Source organism: Aulonocara sp. 'chitande type north' Nkhata Bay, linkage group LG5 (assembly GCF_057382095.1).
Source record: "Aulonocara sp. 'chitande type north' Nkhata Bay isolate Kocher_YH1m ecotype deep benthic linkage group LG5, A_spYH_male_GT1.1, whole genome shotgun sequence".
NCBI lineage: Eukaryota > Metazoa > Chordata > Actinopteri > Cichliformes > Cichlidae > Aulonocara > Aulonocara sp. 'chitande type north' Nkhata Bay.
Genome location: NC_141348.1, coordinates 1157171 through 1169772, shown reverse-complemented (window position 1 = coordinate 1169772; position 12602 = coordinate 1157171). Strand labels below are relative to the sequence as shown.

Sequence of the window (12602 nt, the reverse complement as noted above, 5' to 3'; positions counted from 1 at the left end):
CCAGAAGCACAGGCACTGGTGTGGTGTAAGTGGCCTCAGCCAGCAGCAAAAGGGCCCTGGTGTGGTGTAAGTGGCCTCAGCCAGCAGCCACAGGCCCTGGTGTGGTGTAGGTGGCCTCAGCCAGCAGCCACAGGCCCTGGTGTGGTGTAAGTGGCCTCAACCAGCAGCCACAGGCCCTGGTGTGGTGTAAGTGGCCTCAGCCAGCAGCCACAGGCCCTGGTGTGGTGTAAGTGGCCTCAGCCAGTGCCACAGGCCCTGGTGTGGTGTAAGTGGCCTGAGCAAGAGCCACAGACCCTGGTGTGGTGTAATTGGCCTCAGCCAGCAGCCACAGGCCCTGGTGTGGTGTAAGTCGCCTCAGACAGAAGCCACAGGCACTGGTGTGGTGTAAGTGGCCTCAGCCAGCAGCAAAAGGGCCCTGGTGTGGTGTAAGTCGCCTCAGCCAGCAGCCACAGGCCCTGGTGTGGTGTAGGTGGCCTCAGCCACCAGCCACAGGCCCTGGTGTGGTGTAAGTGGCCTCAGCCAGCAGCCACAGGCCCTGGTGTGGTGTAAGTGGCCTCAGCCAGCAGCCACAGGCCCTGGTGTGGTGTAAGTGGCCTGAGCAAGAGCCACAGGCCCTGGTGTGGTGTAAGTGGCCTGAGCAAGAGCCACAGACCCTGGTGTGGTGTAATTGGCCTCAATAGCAACTAATGCCCTGGTGTGGTGTAGGTGGCCTCAGCCAGCAGCCACAGGCCCTGGTGTGGTGAAAGTGGCCTCAGCCAGAGCCACAGGCCCTGATGTGGTGTAAGTGGCCCCAGCCGGTCACTCAGGCCCTTGTGTGGTGTAGGTTGCATCAGCTAGCAGCACAAGACATTGGAAAACAGCCAAAAGCAGTGTCGTTAATGTGCCCTCATTAATGGGCAGCTGCTTTTGGTCTTTTAATACACCCCTTCTCTGGATCAAAAGCGGTTCAATGACATGAAAATCAAAGGCTTACAGAACCAGGTATTCCCAGGCAGTCTCCCATCCAAGTACTAACCAAGCCCAGCCCTGCTTAGCTTCCGAGATCAGACGAGGTCGGGCGTGCTCAGGGTGGTATGGCCGTAAGCTGCAGGCCCCAGCACAATGTCTCAATTTATGGATTCAAGTGATTAGGTGGCAAGTACCTGAAGTTACGAAGACAATGCTATAACCATACCTGCATGTTTGCATAATACCCTAACCCAAAGGCTCAGTTTGGCATTTATCCAACAGCACAGGCCCTGGATTGTTGAAGATGGCCTCAGGAACCAGCACAGGGCCTGGTGTGTTGTACATGGCCACAGCAAGGAGCACAGGGCCTGGTTTGGTGAAGATGGCCTCGGCCAGAAGCGCAGGGCCTGGTGTGATGTGAGTGGCCTGAGCAAGAGCCACAGGCCTTGGTGTGGTGTAAGTGGCCTCAGCCAGCAGCCACAGGCCCTGGTGTGGTGTAAGTCGCCTCAGCCAGAAGCCACAGGCACTGGTGTGGTGTAAGTGGCCTCAGCCAGCAGCCACAGGCCCTGGTGTGGTGTAGTTGGCCTCAGCCAGCAGCCACAGGCCCTGGTGTGGTGTAGGTGGCCTCAGCCAGCAGCCACAGGCCCTGGTGTGGTGTAAGTGGCCTCAGCCAGCAGCCACAGGCCCTGGTGTGGTGTAAGTGGCCTGAGCAAGAGCCACAGGCCCTGGTGTGGTGTAAGTGGCCTGAGCAAGAGCCACAGACCCTGGTGTGGTGTAATTGGCCTCAATAGCAACTAATGCCCTGGTGTGGTGTAGGTGGCCTCAGCCAGCAGCCACAGGCCCTGGTGTGGTGTAAGTGGCCTCAGCCAGCAGCCACAGGCCCTGGTGTGGTGTAAGTGGCCTGAGCAAGTGCCACAGGCCTGGTGTGGTGTAAGTGGCCTGAGCAAGAGCCACAGACCCTGGTGTGGTGTAATTGGCCTCAATAGCAACTAAGGCCCTGGTGTGGTGTAGGTGGCCTCAGCCAGCAGCCACAGGCCCTGGTGTGGTGTAAGTGGCCTCAGCCAGAGCCACAGGCCCTGATGTGGTGTAAGTGGCCCCAGCCGGTCACTCAGGCCCTGGTGTGGTGTAGGTGGCATCAGCTAGCAGCACAAGACATTGGAAAAGAGCCAAAAGCAATGTCGTTAATGTGCCCTCATTAATGGGGAGCTGCTTTTGGTCTTTTAATACACCCCTTCTCTGGATCAAAAGCGGTTCAATGACATGAAAATGAAAGGCTTACAGCACCAGGTATTCCCAGGCAGTCTCCCATCCAAGTACTAACCAAGCCCAGCCCTGCTTAGCTTCCGAGATCAGACGAGGTCGGGCGTGCTCAGGGTGGTATGGCCATAAGCTGCTGGCCCCAGCACAATGACTCAATTTATGGATTCAAGTGATTAGGTGGCAAGTACCTGAAGTTACGAAGACAATCCTATAACCATACCTGCATGTTTGCATAATACCCTAACCCAAAGGCTCAGTTTAGCATTTATCCAACAGCACAGGCCCTGGATTGTTGAAGATGGCCTCAGGAACCAGCACAGGGCCTGGTGTGTTGTACATGGCCACAGCTAGCAGCACAGGGCCTGGTTTGGTGAAGATGGCCTCGGCCAGAAGAGCAGGGCCTGGTGTGATGTGAGTGGCCTGAGCAAGAGCCACATACCCTGGTGTGGTGTAATTGGCCTCAATAGCAACTAAGGCCCTGGTGTGGTGTAGGTGGCCTCAGCCAGCAGCCACAGGCCCTGGTGTGGTGTAAGTGGCCTCAATAGCAACTAAGGCCCTGGTGTGGTGTAAGTGGCCTGAGCAAGAGCCACATACCCTGGTGTGGTGTAATTGGCCTCAATAGCAACTAAGGCCCTGGTGTGGTGTAGGTGGCCTCAGCCAGCAGCCACAGGCCCTGGTGTGGTGTAAGTGGCCCCAGCCGGTCACTCAGGCCCTGGTGTGTTTTACATGGCCACAGCAAGCAGCACAGGGCCTGGTTTGGTGAAGATGGCCTCAGCAAGCAGCCACAGGCCCTGGTTTGGTGTAAGTGGCCTCAGCCAGCAGCCACAGGCCCTGGTGTGGTGTAAGTGGCCTCAGCCAGCAGCCACAGGCCCTGGTGTGGTCTAAGTGGCCTCAGCCAGTGCCACAGGCCCTGGTGTGGTGTAAGTGGCCTGAGTAAGAGCCACAGGCCCTGGTGTGGTGTAAGTGGCCTCAGCCAGCAGCCACAGGCCCTGGTGTGGTGTAAGTGGCCTGAGCAAGTGCCACAGGCCCTGGTGTGGTGTAAGTGGCCTAAGCCAGAGCCACAGGCCCTGGTGTGGTGTAAGTGGCCTGAGCAAGAGCCACAGGGCCTGGTTTGGTGTAATTGGCCTCAATAGCAACTAAGGCCCTGGTGTGGTGTAAGTGGCCTGAGCAAGAGCCACAGGCCCTGGTGTGGTGTAATTGGCCTCAATAGCAACTAAGGCCCTGGTGTGGTGTAAGTGGCCTGAGCAAGAGCCACAGGCCCTGGTGTGGTGTAAGTGGCCTGAGCAAGAGCCACAGACCCTGGTGTGGTGTAATTGGCCTCAATAGCAACTAATGCCCTGGTGTGGTGTAGGTGGCCTCAGCCAGCAGCCACAGGCCCTGGTGTGGTGTAAGTGGCCTCAGCTAGCAGCCACAGGCCCTGGTGCGGTGTGAGTGGCCTCAGCCAGCAGCCACAGGCCCTGGTGTGGTCTAAGTGGCCTCAGCCAGTGCCACAGGCCCTGGTGTGGTGTAAGTGGCCTGAGCAAGAGCCACAGACCCTGGTGTGGTGTAATTGGCCTCAATAGCAACTAATGCCCTGGTGTGGTGTAGGTGGCCTCAGCCAGCAGCCACAGGCCCTGGTGTGGTGAAAGTGGCCTCAGCCAGAGCCACAGGCCCTGATGTGGTGTAAGTGGCCCCAGCCGGTCCCTCAGGCCCTTGTGTGGTGTAGGTTGCATCAGCTAGCAGCACAAGACATTGGAAAAGAGCCAAAAGCAGTGTCGTTAATGTGCCCTCATTAATGGGCAGCTGCTTTTGGTCTTTTAATACACCCCTTCTCTGGATCAAAAGCGGTTCAATGACATGAAAATCAAAGGCTTACAGCACCAGGTATTCCCAGGCAGTCTCCCATCCAAGTACTAACCAATCCCAGCCCTGCTTAGCTTCCGAGATCAGACGAGGTCGGGCGTGCTCAGGGTGGTATGGCCGTAAGCTGCTGGCTCCAGCACAATGTCTCAATTTATGGATTCAAGTGATTAGGTGGCAAGTACCTGAAGTTACGAAGACAATGCTATAACCATACCTGCATGTTTGCATAATACCCTAACCCAAAGGCTCAGTTTGGCATTTATCCAACAGCACAGGCCCTGGATTGTTGAAGATGGCCTCAGGAACCAGCACAGGGCCTGATGTGTTGTACATGGCCACAGCAAGCAGCACAGGGCCTGGTTTGGTGAAGATGGCCTCGGCCAGAAGCACAGGGCCTGGTGTGATATGAGTGGCCTGAACAAGAGCCACAGGCCCTGGTGTGTTGTAAGTGGCCTCAGCCAGCAGCCACAGGCCCTGGTGTGGTGTAGGTGGCCTCAGCCAGCAGCCACAGGCCCTGGTGTGGTGTAAGTGGCCTCAGCCAGTGCCACAGGCCCTGGTGTGGTGTAATTGGCCTCAATAGCAACTAAGGCCCTGGTGTGGTGTAAGTGGCCTGAGCAAGAGCCACATACCCTGGTGTGGTGTAAGTGGCCTCAGCCAGCAGCAAAAGGGCCCTGGTGTGGTGTAGGTGGCCTCAGCCAGCAGCCACAGGCCCTGGTGTGGTGTAAGTGGCCTCAATAGCAACTAAGGCCCTGGTGTGGTGTAAGTGGCTTCAGCCAGCAGCCACAGGCCCTGGTGTGGTGTAAGTGGCCTCAGCCAGCAGCCACAGGCCCTGGTGTGGTGTAGGTGGCCTCAGCCAGCAGCCACAGGCCCTGGTGTGGTGTAAGTGGCCTCAATAGCAACTAAGGCCCTGGTGTGGTGTAAGTGGCTTCAGCCAGCAGCCACAGGCTCTGGTGTGGTGTAACTGGCCTCAGCCAGCAGCCACAGGCCCTGGTGTGGTGTAAGTGGCCACAGCCGGTCACTCAGGCCCTGGTGTGGTGTAGGTGGCATCAGCTAGCAGCACAAGACATTGGAAAACAGCCAAAAGCAGTGTCGTTAATGTGCCCTCATTAATGGGCAGCTGCTTTTGGTCTTTTAATACACCCCTTCTCTGGATCAAAAGCGGTTCAATGACATGAAAATGAAAGGCTTACAGCACCAGGTATTCCCAGGCAGTCTCCCATCCAAGTACTAACCAAGCCCAGCCCTGCTTAGCTTCCGAGATCAGACGAGGTCGGGCGTGCTCAGGGTGGTATCGCCGTAAGCTGCTGGCCCCAGCACAATGTCTCAATTTATGGATTCAAGTGATTAGGTGGCAAGTACCTGAAGTTGCGAAGACAATCCTATAACCATACCTGCATGTTTGCATAATACCCTAACCCAAAGGCTCAGTTTGGCATTTATCCAACAGCACAGGCCCTGGATTGTTGAAGATGGCCTCAGGAACCAGCACAGGGCCTGGTGTGTTGTACATGGCCACAGCAAGCAGCACAGGGCCTGGTTTGGTGAAGATGGCCTCGGCCAGAAGCGCAGGGCCTGGTGTGATGTGAGTGGCCTCAGCCAGCAGCCACAGGCCCTGGTGTGGTGTAAGTCGCCTCAGCCAGAAGCCACAGGCACTGGTGTGGTGTAAGTGGCCTCAGCCAGCAGCAAAAGGGCCCTGGTGTGGTGTAAGTCGCCTCAGCCAGCAGCCACAGGCCCTGGTGTGGTGTAAGTGGCCTCAGCCAGTGCCACAGGCCCTGGTGTGGTGTAAGTGGCCTGAGCAAGAGCCACAGACCCTGGTGTGGTGTAATTGGCCTCAGCCAGCAGCCACAGGCCCTGGTGTGGTGTAAGTCGCCTCAGACAGAAGCCACAGGCACTGGTGTGGTGTAAGTGGCCTCAGCCAGCAGCAAAAGGGCCCTGGTGTGGTGTAAGTCGCCTCAGCCAGCAGCCACAGGCCCTGGTGTGGTGTAGGTGGCCTCAGCCACCAGCCACAGGCCCTGGTGTGGTGTAAGTGGCCTCAGCCAGCAGCCACAGGCCCTGGTGTGGTGTACGTGGCCTCAGCCAGCAGCCACAGGCCCTGGTGTGGTGTAAGTGGCCTGAGCAAGAGCCACAGGCCCTGGTGTGGTGTAAGTGGCCTGAGCAAGAGCCACAGACCCTGGTGTGGTGTAATTGGCCTCAATAGCAACTAATGCCCTGGTGTGGTGTAGGTGGCCTCAGCCAGCAGCCACAGGCCCTGGTGTGGTGTAAGTGGCCTGAGCAAGAGCCACAGGCCTTGGTGTGGTGTAATTGGCCTCAGCCAGCAGCCACAGGCCCTGGTGTGGTGTAGGTGGCCTCAGCCAGCAGCCACAGGCCCTGGTGTGGTGTAAGTGGCCTCAGCCAGCAGCCACAGGCCCTGGTGTGGTGTAAGTGGCCTGAGCAAGAGCCACAGGCCCTGGTGTGGTGTAAGTGGCCTGAGCAAGAGCCACAGACCCTGGTGTGGTGTAATTGGCCTCAATAGCAACTAATGCCCTGGTGTGGTGTAGGTGGCCTCAGCCAGCAGCCACAGGCCCTGGTGTGGTGTAAGTGGCCTCAGCCAGCAGCCACAGGCCCTGGTGTGGTGTAAGTGGCCTGAGCAAGTGCCACAGGCCTGGTGTGGTGTAAGTGGCCTGAGCAAGAGCCACAGACCCTGGTGTGGTGTAATTGGCCTCAATAGCAACTAAGGCCCTGGTGTGGTGTAGGTGGCCTCAGCCAGCAGCCACAGGCCCTGGTGTGGTGTAAGTGGCCTCAGCCAGAGCCACAGGCCCTGATGTGGTGTAAGTGGCCCCAGCCGGTCACTCAGGCCCTGGTGTGGTGTAGGTGGCATCAGCTAGCAGCACAAGACATTGGAAAAGAGCCAAAAGCAATGTCGTTAATGTGCCCTCATTAGTGGGCAGCTGCTTTTGGTCTTTTAATACACCCCTTCTCTGGATCAAAAGCGGTTCAATGACATGAAAATGAAAGGCTTACAGCACCAGGTATTCCCAGGCAGTCTCCCATCCAAGTACTAACCAAGCCCAGCCCTGCTTAGCTTCCGAGATCAGACGAGGTCGGGCGTGCTCAGGGTGGTATGGCCATAAGCTGCTGGCCCCAGCACAATGAGTCAATTTATGGATTCAAGTGATTAGGTGGCAAGTACCTGAAGTTACGAAGACAATCCTATAACCATACCTGCATGTTTGCATAATACCCTAACCCAAAGGCTCAGTTTAGCATTTATCCAACAGCACAGGCCCTGGATTGTTGAAGATGGCCTCAGGAACCAGCACAGGGCCTGGTGTGTTGTACATGGCCACAGCTAGCAGCACAGGGCCTGGTTTGGTGAAGATGGCCTCGGCCAGAAGAGCAGGGCCTGGTGTGATGTGAGTGGCCTGAGCAAGAGCCACATACCCTGGTGTGGTGTAATTGGCCTCAATAGCAACTAAGGCCCTGGTGTGGTGTAGGTGGCCTCAGCCAGCAGCCACAGGCCCTGGTGTGGTGTAAGTGGCCTCAATAGCAACTAAGGCCCTGGTGTGGTGTAAGTGGCCTGAGCAAGAGCCACATACCCTGGTGTGGTGTAATTGGCCTCAATAGCAACTAAGGCCCTGGTGTGGTGTAAGTGGCCTCAGCCAGCAGCCACAGGCCCTGGTGTGGTGTAAGTGGCCCCAGCCGGTCACTCAGGCCCTGGTGTGTTTTACATGGCCACAGCAAGCAGCACAGGGCCTGGTTTGGTGAAGATGGCCTCAGCAAGCAGCCACAGGCCCTGGTTTGGTGTAAGTGGCCTCAGCCAGCAGCCACAGGCCCTGGTGTGGTGTAAGTGGCCTCAGCCAGCAGCCACAGGCCCTGGTGTGGTCTAAGTGGCCTCAGCCAGTGCCACAGGCCCTGGTGTGGTGTAAGTGGCCTGAGCAAGTGCCACAGGCCCTGGTGTGGTGTAAGTGGCCTAAGCCAGAGCCACAGGCCCTGGTGTGGTGTAAGTGGCCTGAGCAAGAGCCACAGGGCCTGGTTTGGTGAAGATGGCCTCGGCCAGAAGCGCAGGGCCTGGTGTGATGTGAGTGTCCTGAGCAAGAGCCACAGGCCCTGGTGTGGTGTAATTGGCCTCAATAGCAACTAAGGCCCTGGTGTGGTGTAAGTGGCCTGAGCAAGAGCCACATACCCTGGTGTGGTGTAATTGGCCTCAATAGCAACTAAGGCCCTGGTGTGGTGTAGGTGGCCTCAGCCAGCAGCCACAGGCCCTGGTGTGGTGTAAGTGGCCTCAGCCAGAGCAACAGGCCCTGATGTGGTGTAAGTGGCCCCAGCCGGTCACTCAGGCCCTGGTGTGGTGTAGGTGGCATCAGCTAGCAGCACAAGACATTGGAAAACAGCCAAAAGCAATGTCGTTAATGTGCCCTCATTAATGGGGAGCTGCTTCTGGTCTTTTAATACACCCCTTCTCTGGATCAAAAGCGGTTCAATGACATGAAAATGAAAGGCTTACAGCACCAGGTATTCCCAGGCAGTCTCCCATCCAAGTACTAACCAAGCCCAGCCCTGCTTAGCTTCCGAGATCAGACGAGGTCGGGCGTGCTCAGGGTGGTATGGCCGTAAGCTGCTGGCCCCAGCACAATGACTCAATTTATGGATTCAAGTGATTAGGTGGCAAGTACCTGAAGTTACGAAGACAATCCTATAACCATACCTGCATGTTTGCATAATACCCTAACCCAAAGGCTCAGTTTAGCATTTATCCAACAGCACAGGCCCTGGATTGTTGAAGATGGCCTCAAGAACCAGCACAGGACCTGGTGTGTTTTACATGGCCACAGCAAGCAGCACAGGGCCTGGTTTGGTGAAGATGGCCTCAGCAAGCAGCCACAGGCCCTGGTTTGGTGTAAGTGGCCTCAGCTAGCAGCCACAGGCCCTGGTGTGGTCTAAGTGGCCTCAGCCAGTGCCACAGGCCCTGGTGTGGTGTAAGTGGCCTAAGCCAGAGCCACAGGCCCTGGTGTGGTGTAAGTGGCCTCAATAGCAAATAAGGCCCTGGTGTGGTGTAAGTGGCCTGAGCAAGAACCACAGGGCCTGGTTTGGTGAAGATGGCCTCGGCCAGAAGCGCAGGGCCTGGTGTGATGTGAGTGGCCTGAGCAAGAGCCACAGGCCCTGGTGTGGTGTAAGTGGCCTCATTCAGCAGCCACAGGCCCTGGTGTGGTGTAAGTGGCCTCAGCCAGAAGCCACATGCACTGGTGTGGTGTAAGTGGCCTCAGCCAGCAGCAAAAGGGCCCTGGTGTGGTGTAGGTGGCCTCAGCCAGCAGCCACAGGCCCTGGTGTGGTGTAAGTGGCCTCAATAGCAACTAAGGCCCTGGTGTGGTGTAAGTGGCTTCAGCCAGCAGCCACAGGCCCTGGTGTGGTGTAAGTGGCCTCAGCCAGCAGCCACAGGCCCTGGTGTGGTGTAGGTGGCCTCAGCCAGCAGCCACAGGCCCTGGTGTGGTGTAAGTGGCCTCAATAGCAACTAAGGCCCTGGTGTGGTGTAAGTGGCTTCAGCCAGCAGCCACAGGCTCTGGTGTGGTGTAACTGGCCTCAGCCAGCAGCCACAGGCCCTGGTGTGGTGTAAGTGGCCTCAGCCAGAGCCACAGGCCCTGATGTGGTGTAAGTGGCCCCAGCCGGTCACTCAGGCCCTGGTGTGGTGTAGGTGGCATCAGCTAGCAGCACAAGACATTGGAAAACAGCCAAAAGCAGTGTCGTTAATGTGCCCTCATTAATGGGCAGCTGCTTTTGGTCTTTTAATACACCCCTTCTCTGGATCAAAAGCGGTTCAATGACATGAAAATGAAAGGCTTACAGGACCAGGTATTCCCAGGCAGTCTCCCATCCAAGTACTAACCAAGCCCAGCCCTGCTTAGCTTCCGAGATCAGACGAGGTTGGGCGTGCTCAGGGTGGTATGGCCGTAAGCTGCTGGCTCCAGCACAATGTCTCAATTTATGGATTCAAGTGATTAGGTGGCAAGTACCTGAAGTTACGAAGACAATGCTATAACCATACCTGCATGTTTGCATAATACCCTAACCCAAAGGCTCAGTTTGGCATTTATCCAACAGCACAGGCCCTGGATTGTTGAAGATGGCCTCAGGAACCAGCACAGGGCCTGGTGTGTTGTACATGGCCACAGCAAGGAGCACAGGGCCTGGTTTGGTGAAGATGGCCTCGGCCAGAAGCGCAGGGCCTGGTGTGATGTGAGTGGCCTGAGCAAGAGCCACAGGCCTTGGTGTGGTGTAAGTGGCCTCAGCCAGCAGCCACAGGCCCTGGTGTGGTGTAAGTCGCCTCAGCCAGAAGCCACAGGCACTGGTGTGGTGTAAGTGGCCTCAGCCAGCAGCCACAGGCCCTGGTGTGGTGTAGGTGGCCTCAGCCAGCAGCCACAGGCCCTGGTGTGGTGTAGGTGGCCTCAGCCAGCAGCCACAGGCCCTGGTGTGGTGTAAGTGGCCTCAGCCAGCAGCCACAGGCCCTGGTGTGGTGTAAGTGGCCTGAGCAAGAGCCACAGGCCCTGGTGTGGTGTAAGTGGCCTGAGCAAGAGCCACAGACCCTGGTGTGGTGTAAGTGGCCTGAGCAAGAGCCACAGACCCTGGTGTGGTGTAATTGGCCTCAATAGCAACTAATGCCCTGGTGTGGTGTAGGTGGCCTCAGCCAGCAGCCACAGGCCCTGGTGTGGTGTAAGTGGCCTGAGCAAGAGCCACAGGCCCTGGTGTGGTGTAATTGGCCTGAGCAAGAGCCACAGACCCTGGTGTGGTGTAATTGGCCTCAATAGCAACTAATGCCCTGGTGTGGTGTAGGTGGCCTCAGCCAGCAGCCACAGGCCCTGGTGTGGTGAAAGTGGCCTCAGCCAGCAGCCACAGGCCCTGGTGTGGTGTAAGTGGCCTCAGCCACAGGCCCTGGTGTGGTGTAGGTGGCCTCAGCCAGCAGCCACAGGCCCTGGTGTGGTGTAGGTGGCCTCAGCCAGCAGCCACAGGCCCTGGTGTGGTGTAAGTGGCCTCAGCCAGCAGCCACAGGCCCTGGTGTGGTGTAAGTGGCCTGAGCAAGAGCCACACGCCCTGGTGTGGTGTAAGTGGCCTGAGCAAGAGCCACAGACCCTGGTGTGGTGTAATTGGCCTCAATAGCAACTAATGCCCTGGTGTGGTGTAGGTGGCCTCAGCCAGCAGCCACAGGCCCTGGTGTGGTGAAAGTGGCCTCAGCCAGAGCCACAGGCCCTGATGTGGTGTAAGTGGCCCCAGCCGGTCCCTCAGGCCGTTGTGTGGTGTAGGTTGCATCAGCTAGCAGCACAAGACATTGGAAAAGAGCCAAAAGCAGTGTCGTTAATGTGCCCTCATTAATGGGCAGCTGCTTTTGGTCTTTTAATACACCCCTTCTCTGGATCAAAAGCGGTTCAATGACATGAAAATGAAAGGCTTACAGGACCAGGTATTCCCAGGCAGTCTCCCATCCATGTACTAACCAAGCCCAGCCCTGCTTAGCTTCCGAGATCAGACGAGGTCGGGCGTGCTCAGGGTGGTATGGCCGTAAGCTGCTGGCTCCAGCACAATGTCTCAATTTATGGATTCAAGTGATTAGGTGGCAAGTACCTGAAGTTACGAAGACAATGCTATAACCATACCTGCATGTTTGCATAATACCCTAACCCAAAGGCTCAGTTTGGCATTTATCCAACAGCACAGGCCCTGGATTGTTGAAGATGGCCTCAGGAACCAGCACAGGGCCTGGTGTGTTGTACATGGCCACAGCAAGGAGCACAGGGCCTGGTTTGGTGAAGATGGCCTCGGCCAGAAGCGCAGGGCCTGGTGTGATGTGAGTGGCCTGAGCAAGAGCCACAGGCCTTGGTGTGGTGTAAGTGGCCTCAGCCAGCAGCCACAGGCCCTGGTGTGGTGTAAGTCGCCTCAGCCAGAAGCCACAGGCACTGGTGTGGTGTAAGTGGCCTCAGCCAGCAGCAAAAGGGCCCTGGTGTGGTGTAAGTGGCCTCAGCCAGCAGCCACAGGCCCTGGTGTGGTGTAGGTGGCCTCAGCCAGCAGCCACAGGCCCTGGTGTGGTGTAAGTGGCCTCAACCAGCAGCCACAGGCCCTGGTGTGGTGTAAGTGGCCTCAGCCAGCAGCCACAGGCCCTGGTGTGGTGTAAGTGGCCTCAGCCAGTGCCACAGGCCCTGGTGTGGTGTAAGTGGCCTGAGCAAGAGCCACAGACCCTGGTGTGGTGTAATTGGCCTCAGCCAGCAGCCACAGGCCCTGGTGTGGTGTAAGTCGCCTCAGACAGAAGCCACAGGCACTGGTGTGGTGTAAGTGGCCTCAGCCAGCAGCAAAAGGGCCCTGGTGTGGTGTAAGTGGCCTCAGCCAGCAGCCACAGGCCCTGGTGTGGTGTAAGTGGCCTCAGCCAGCAGCCACAGGCCCTGGTGTGGTGTAAGTGGCCTCAGCCAGTGCCACAGGCCCTGGTGTGGTGTAAGTGGCCTGAGCAAGAGCCACAGGCCCTGGTGTGGTGTAAGTGGCCTGAGCAAGAGCCACAGACCCTGGTGTGGTGTAATTGGCCTCAATAGCAACTA

General features: G+C 57.5%; 4 non-coding genes and 4 pseudogenes across 4 annotated transcripts; all 8 read right to left on the bottom strand.

Moving 5' to 3' along the window:
• Window positions 1–966: 966 nt before the first annotated feature.
• Window positions 967–1085, bottom strand: LOC147329472 (5S ribosomal RNA; annotated as a pseudogene).
• Window positions 1086–2220: 1135 nt separating this feature from the next.
• LOC147329471 (5S ribosomal RNA) lies at window positions 2221–2339 on the bottom strand. The gene has a single exon (XR_015129587.1). It is a non-coding gene; the product is annotated as a 5S ribosomal RNA (ribosomal RNA).
• A 1717-nt stretch (window positions 2340–4056) lies between these two features.
• Window positions 4057–4175, bottom strand: LOC147329470 (5S ribosomal RNA; annotated as a pseudogene).
• A 1058-nt stretch (window positions 4176–5233) lies between these two features.
• Window positions 5234–5352, bottom strand: LOC147329469 (5S ribosomal RNA). The gene has a single exon (XR_015129621.1). It is a non-coding gene; the product is annotated as a 5S ribosomal RNA (ribosomal RNA).
• Window positions 5353–7043: 1691 nt separating this feature from the next.
• LOC147329468 (5S ribosomal RNA) lies at window positions 7044–7162 on the bottom strand. Its single transcript, XR_015129586.1, has one exon. It is a non-coding gene; the product is annotated as a 5S ribosomal RNA (ribosomal RNA).
• Window positions 7163–8526: 1364 nt separating this feature from the next.
• On the bottom strand, window positions 8527–8645 carry LOC147329467 (5S ribosomal RNA). The gene has a single exon (XR_015129513.1). It is a non-coding gene; the product is annotated as a 5S ribosomal RNA (ribosomal RNA).
• Window positions 8646–9861: 1216 nt separating this feature from the next.
• On the bottom strand, window positions 9862–9980 carry LOC147329466 (5S ribosomal RNA; annotated as a pseudogene).
• Window positions 9981–11464: 1484 nt separating this feature from the next.
• Window positions 11465–11583, bottom strand: LOC147329465 (5S ribosomal RNA; annotated as a pseudogene).
• Window positions 11584–12602: the final 1019 nt, after the last annotated feature.